Source organism: Podarcis liolepis (assembly GCF_965112155.1).
Source record: "Podarcis liolepis genome assembly, chromosome: 17".
Taxonomy (NCBI): Eukaryota; Metazoa; Chordata; class Lepidosauria; order Squamata; family Lacertidae; genus Podarcis; species Podarcis liolepis.
Window position 1 is genome coordinate 21,153,786 of NC_139571.1, and position 7,433 is coordinate 21,161,218.

A 7,433-nucleotide genomic window follows, 5' to 3' on the forward strand; every position below is an offset into this window, starting at 1 on the left:
ATAAATGTGTAAACTTCCTGAGCTGAAGTTTAGGGCCCTGCCCAGGACTGGAAATTTCACGCTCCCATCTCTGTTAGTCATTTCTCTCTGTTCCTCCACCAATCTAGTTTACATAATCAGCTGTCCTTAGGCATTGGTTCCTATCGACTACCCGGCTTCAGCCCAATTGCATGAAGACCGGGAAGGGTTAACCACCAGCCGGGGGAGTCCTGCTGAAGTACGCCAACTAGGATCCCCCGGGTGTCACCGCTCGGGGGCGTGCCTTAGGCCCACACCTCCATAGGCTTCGGACAGGGCAGCGCCCCCCAGAGTCCTTTACCGGACTAACCTTTGCTTTGGGGAAGGTGATGGCACTTCCTCCCCCTTCATTTGCATAACAACACCCCTGCCAATGCCTAACCACACTTAGCTGAGGCTCAGGCCTAATGAGCACAGCAGCTCATCCCCAGTAGATCTGGCTCCATGAATCAGCTGCCAAGACTGAAAGTTCCTGCCTCCCCACTGCCATCTATGTCCCCTCGTCTCCAGGGCTTTCCCCAAGCAAGTGGAGACTGCATCTGCATGCAGTCTGCCTCTGCTCTGCCCTTTTCAGCTCTCTTCAGGTTCTGGGAGACAAGGCGGGAGGGAAGCTTGTTATAGCAGGAAGGGGAGACCCCTGTGACTCTTCACCAGCCTGACTCATTTCTGCCTCTTGGCTTTCCTCCTCCCACCCTCTTGCTTCAGCTTCTGCCTCTGATTCTGATTCTGGACTGCTCTCTGCCACCAACTCCCCCAAGCTCACAAGGCCTGTTATCTTTTCATCTTCTGACACCTTCTCTTCCCAGTCTTCTCCCTCTGGCCACTCATCATCGTCCCCCCCCACCAGTTCCCAGACTCTGAGCCTTCTTCTCTTCGGGGTTCCCCAGCTGGTTCCTCCCACCCACTCTTCCAGTTTTTGACATCTGTTATGATATGGAATCTCTCAGCCCTTCTGCATGTTGTGAAGCAAAGAGAATTTTTTTTCTTCCTCTCTCATAATTCTAGAACTTGGAGGCATTTACTGAAGCTGAAGGTTGTAAGATTCGGGAGAGATATGGATGATAAGTCTATCATAAGTCTATAGCTTATAGATAAGTCTATAGCTTGATGGCTATATTTCCACCTCCACTTCTCTGAATATTAGTTGCTGGGAAGCCCAAATGAGGACAGTGCTGTGGTGCTCAGGTCCTGATTTCAGGCTTCCGGTTCGCCACTGGGAGAACAGAATGGAGCAATGCGTGAATTAGAAACAACAACATGTGAATATTATCGAGATTTCCAGGCACTTCCATCCCTGATCTCAGCCTTTCCCACCCTGGTGCCTTCCAGTTGCTGCTTTTAACTTCCACCTTCCCTGACAGTTGCTCATGCTGGCTGGAGCTGATGGGAGTTGTGTTTCCCAGGTTGGGAAAAGCTGGCCTTTCCAATCTCGCACCCTGTGTCCAAAAGCAGACCTCTCTAGGTGCTGTCTGGAAGCTCAGAAGCAGGGTCCAAAGGCAGCAGTTCACCTACCTTGCTTGTCAAGGCCACTTCTGGGTCCCAGTAGGGATGAGGGCAACACATAAGGTTGAACATCTGCTGCATCTGGAATGGAAAACCTGCCGTCTTCTGGAAGTTGTAGAACTCCCAACTCCCATCAGCCTCTGTGAGCATGTCCAATGGTCAAGGATGGAGAGAATGTTAAGCTAACTTTGGAGGCCACAAGTTCCACAGCCCTGTTTGGCATCCTTCCAAACTGGCTGCTTTAGCCAAACACGGTGCTCTACATATATCTTTAAAAAATCCAGCTGGGTCTATACACCAGCAACAAAGCCTTTATCTCAATGTTATCTCATAAACACAGTGCTATAAACACTCTCTTGGATCCCGGAGGAGGACAAGCTGCAGCATCTCAGTGGCCATCATGTTTTGCCAGCGACCTTCCATGACACAAACCATTGCGCCAAGCAAAACGAGCGCGTTGTTTATTCTGAACCATATGTTGACTCAGCACGAAGCAGCACAAATATTTTTCTTGGCGAGCTCACTGCACTATGAAGCAGATGCGTCAAAACAATGTTCCTTTTTCCACACCAGCCTATGTCGAACAAGCCCAAGGGTTTACTTATTGGATGGCAGTGTTTAAAAAGCGTTGGATAAAATATTATGGTATACTACATACTAGACGGTTTAAACGATAATGAGCTCAGAACAAGATTCTGAATCAGGACAGAGGAGTTTGTTTTGTTCTGTAGTGGGGAATCTCAGGCTCAGGAACTGAGTGCGGCCCCCCAGGCCTCTCTGCCTGGCCCTTGTGACTCTTCCCAGGCTTCACCCCCTCTGTGGCTGTTATCTTCCCCTCCTCAAATGTTTTTGCCTGGAAGTGTGCTAATGACTTTTGCTTACGTAAGGTTAGGTGTGAGTGTCTGGAGGCAATTGGAGGGTGGATGGTGGCTAACGGATTGAGGTTGAATCCCAACAAGACAGAAGTATTGTTTCTGGGTCACAAGGGATGGGCAGGTGCGGGGGATTCCCTGGTCCTGAATGGAGTAACTGTGCCCCTAAAGGATCAGGTGTGCAGCTTGGGAGTCATTTTGAAATCATAGATGTCCATGGAGGTCAATTCTGTGTCCAGGGCAGCTGTCTACCAGCTCCAAGCTGAGACCCTACCTGCCCACAGACTGTCTAGACAGAGTGGTGCATGTTCTGGTTATCTCCCGCTTGGACTACTGCAATGCACTCTACATGGGGCTACCGGAAACTACAACTAATCCAGAATGCGGCAGCTAGACTGGTGACTGGGAATGGCCGCCGAGACCATATAACACCGGTCCTAAAAGACCTGCATTGGCTCCCAGCATGTTTCCAAGCACAATTCAAAGTGTTGGTGCTGATCTTTAAAGCCCTAAAATGGCCTCGGCCCAGTATACCTGAAGGAGCATCTCCACCCCCATTGTCCAGCCTGGACACTGAGGTCCTCCTCCAAGAGTCTTCTGCTGGTTCCCTTACTATGAGAAGTGAAGTTACAGGGAACCAGGCAGAGGGCCTTATTGGTAGTAGCACCCTCCCTGTGGAACGCCTTCCCATCAGATGTCAAGAAGATAAGTAACCATACAACCTTTAGAAGACATCTGAAGGCAACCCTGTATAGGGAAGTTTTTAATGTTTAATGTTTTGTTTTGTTATGTTTTATATTCTGGAAGCCACCCAGAGTGGCTGGGGCAACCCAGTCAGATAGGAAGGGTACAAATAATAAAATGATTATCTTTATTAGACAGGGAGATAGTTGTTCCAGACTATTCAATGAACTTCCTGGCTAAGCAAGGATTTGATCCTCAGCTAGCCACATCTGCTGCCAAGAATCCAAACACCACAGTAATCAGTATTTCCACTCACAACATTCTCCTGTTGTATATATTTGTATTCAGACTTGGTGATGAAGGCCAAGATTCTCTCTCCTACAGTATAAACATTGCAGCCAATAATATGTGCCACTGGCTTCTTGACCTCCTCTGGGAGCAAGGGTTTTGCTCCATGATTCAGCCACAGATGGCTCTTTGGATGAGAAGGTGGTTAGATTGCCATTCAGAGTATAGCCAATCCTAGCACACTGTCAAATTAGGCCCAGGAATGAGAAGGCCCCTTCGCTTTCGTTCACTCTCATGTTCCAGAGAGTGTCCCACCCATTAAGGCCCCATTAAGTTACTAACCCATTAAGAACTAACCCATTAAGTTAGTTCAAAAATATACTGGTTCTGTATCTCATTGCTTTGTTTCTAATGATTAGGCATTTATTCCAGAAAAATGCCTAGCTACAATAAGAAAAGATGTTTAAAGTGATTATACCTTTAAAAAAAACAAAAAAACCTGAAGCTTTTCTCTTAGGCATTACAGTGATATAAGTTCCAAAACAATTATTAAGCTGTATATGTATGCAACTAGGATTTTGCATTCACAAACATCAAAGGAAGAAGAAATTCCCACCAAAGAAAAATAGATAGGTATCACCATTGACTATGTGGAATCAGCAAAGCTAACAGCTAAAATAAGGGTGCATCTACACACAGGGGGAAAACCCTCACTATAAATAAGTCAGAAATTAAATCGTTATAACAAAAGAAAAAAAGTGCTATGGAAAATTGCTAAGAATTTTTTTTGCTTTACTGAACCTTCTGGTGTTGCACTTTTATAACACATTCAAAACACTGTTTTTTGACTAATGTAGCTGAGTCCTAAGAAAACCTAGTTACGATTGTTTTGTGGAAGAATGGAAACCTTTTTTGGACTACTTAAAGAAATATTATACTACTATGAATCTGCGAGCAGGATTTGAACTATGAGCAACTGAAGGAATTGGCTATTTTTCTGAATCATGCAGAGTGACGCAGCAGTTTCACACTCGAAGCCCTAGTGATGGAGTAGACTCCACACACACGGTTTTGAAGATGACTCTTCATGGTAACTATTAGCAAGCAGTGCTATTTATGCATATCAAATCCAATGCAATGCATTTCTCTCCCTTGAGCCCAAGAGAGGATTTTCTTGCTTCTAAAACTCCTTTGAAGTGGTCCATAAATTACATCTTGTCTGTCTTCACCAATTCCTTCCAACGTCTCCACACTCGGCGAAACAATGGCAAAACAACCAGTCAACTTCCCAACTCCCACCCAGACTTCCTGGTTTAGTTATGGCTTCCTAAAAGAAGAGGTGAAGGGGCTGCAAGGAGGTGGGAAAAGCTTGAGATTTGTTGTTGTTTAGTCATTTAGTCGTGTCCAACTCTTCATGACCCCATGGACCAGAGCACGCCAGGCACTCCTGTCTTCCACTGCCTCCTACAGTTTGGTCAAACTCATGCTGGTAGCTTCGAGAACACTGTCCAACCATCTTGTCCTCTGTCGTCCCCTTCTCCTTGTGCCCTCCATCTTTCCCAATATCAGGGTCTTTTCCAGGGCGTCTTCTCTTCTCATGAGGTGGCCAAAGTATTGGAGCCTCAGCTTCAGGAGCTGTCCTTCCAGTGAGCACTCAGGGCTGATTTCCTTCAGAATGGATCGGTTTGATCTTCTTGCACTCCATGGGACTCTCAAGAGTCTCCTCCAGCACCATAATTCAAAAGCATCAATTCTTCAGCGATCATTGGCTTAATCAGCTGAGATATTATCATCTGAATGGGACCAATGGCAAGCTAATTTTAAGACACACACACCCCTCTGCTATTTAGTGAGCATCTCAGCACAATGAACAAGGCAGATTTCAGAACAGTCCAGCACCATTGCTGCAGAATTTCCCTTCGTTTCCCCCAAAAAGTTGACCTCTTATACTTTGGCTACCCTACCTGCAACATCTGCTTCGTGTCCCATGCTGGAAATAGTTCTGTGACACGAGGTGATTATGTATGTGCATTTTCGAGAAACACTCAGCTTCACCTGAAAGGTTCGCCATTGTATTATTGGCTTCAAGGGGAGCAGAAATAGTGTAACGCTGAAAGTTTTTTTGTTTTTAAAATCCCACCTGGGACTCCCAAGTTGTGGTTCTTATAACATTGGCGGTTCTGCAAGATTAAGATTTATGGCTCCAAAGGCAAGGAGCGGCAGAAGCTTTTCCCGTGCACTCATAGACTGTTAACACAGATTTATGAATTGTTTCATGCTATTGCTAAAGTTACATAAATGTGGCCTGTGGCTGACCTTCCTTGGCAGCTTCCCGGGTTTGCGACAGGAGATCTATTCATTACAAAAATGTGTTGGGATCCCAACCATTTGACTGATCCTAGACACTCGTTTTTCAGCAAGCTGGACACAGCAAACACCCTGAAGCTCTCCTCTGTAGAATGTCACTCCCTGAGAGTTGCATACTTCTCCTGGCAGATGCAAGGCATAAGAGGGCCTCAAAACACATGCGCGCACAAACGCTTTCCATAAGAATTCCCAAGAGAGCAAAACATGATGTTCAAGTACCTAGGAATTCCACAGCGCTTATTGGCAAAAGGAGAAAAAACAATTAATTCTGTACCTTTCTCTCCCTCTCTCCAGAGAGGGCACCCAAAACAGATCTAGTAGGGAACATGGAGGGACAGGGGGAGAAAGTTCCATTGCATAAGGAGAAATTATCGCACTGATGGAATGTTCTGTGTTGAATACAACTGCCCCATCCCACAAAAAAAATGTTATTTGCTTTAATAAACTTTGTTTTTAAAAAGACAGCTTTACATTGATTTTCATCATCTTTGCAACACTCTGAACTTCTCTCTATTTTTTCCAATGAGATCAGTCACCGTTGTGGTTAACAGAAATATTAATTGACGAGCTGCTTCCTGGCAGGAGATATTCCCCATCAGATACACTGCACCTCAGGGTGGGGCAACCTCATCCCGAGACACAATGATTTTCAAGAAAAAATATATAATCATTTATAGTTTTGGCCTGTGTGGCTTTTTAAAAAAATCCTCCATGGCTTAGCTATCTGTTTATTTCATTCTCTCGTGTTTCCCGAACGTTCTAAATGAAGTTCTCCAGTTTTAAAGGGGACCAGAGTTCAAAAGATCTCCTTCCAAAGTCGATATCCAACAATCCTTGTGTGGCCTTTCAGACCACACACAAGCTGTATTATTGCACGCAAGAGGCAGGCTTCCAGAGGTGGCCGAAGGCCAAACAGGCAATCACAGAATTAACCATAACTGTTAAGCATAGCTCAGTGCTAGAGGACCAGCTTTACAGGCAGAATGTTGCAGGTTCAATCCCTTGCATCTCCAGGAGGGACGGAGAGGGACCTTTTGTCAGAATCCGTGGAAAAGTGTTGCCGCTCACAGCAGTAAGTTTGTGCATTTAATGTTGGGAACTATTATGAGATATCTGTGTTCAAAAGTCAGAAATTGGGCCTAGCTACCAGAATATTGGGATGCGGGTGGCGCTGTGGGTTAAACCACAGAGCTTAGGACTTGCCGATCAGAAGGTCGGTGGTTCAAATCTCCATGACGGGGTGAGCTCCCATTGCTCCTGCCCACCTAGCAGTTTGAAAGCATGTCAAAGTGCAAGTAGATAAATAGGTAACGCTCCGGTGGGAGGGTAAACGGCGTTTCCGTGTGTGGCTCTGGTTCGCTAGAAGCAGCTTAGTCATGCTGGCCACATGACCCGGAAGCTGTACGCCGGCTCCCTCGGCCAGTAAAGCGAGATGAGCGCCGCAACCCCAGAGTCGTCCGCGACTGGACTTGATGGTCAGGGGTCCAGTGGCGTAGCGTGGGGGGTGCAGGGGGGGCCGGCCGCACCGGGCGCAACATCTGGGGGGGCGCACTCGCACTCGCAGCTCTCTGCCCCTACCTGGCTCACTCTCTCTCTCTCACTGCAGTGCTGGCTGTGCAAATCCGATCCGAGCCGCCGGGTCGCCGCCCACTGTGGAGGGGGTGGGTGCCAGGCGTGTGGTGCGGAGAGAGAGTGAGGGAC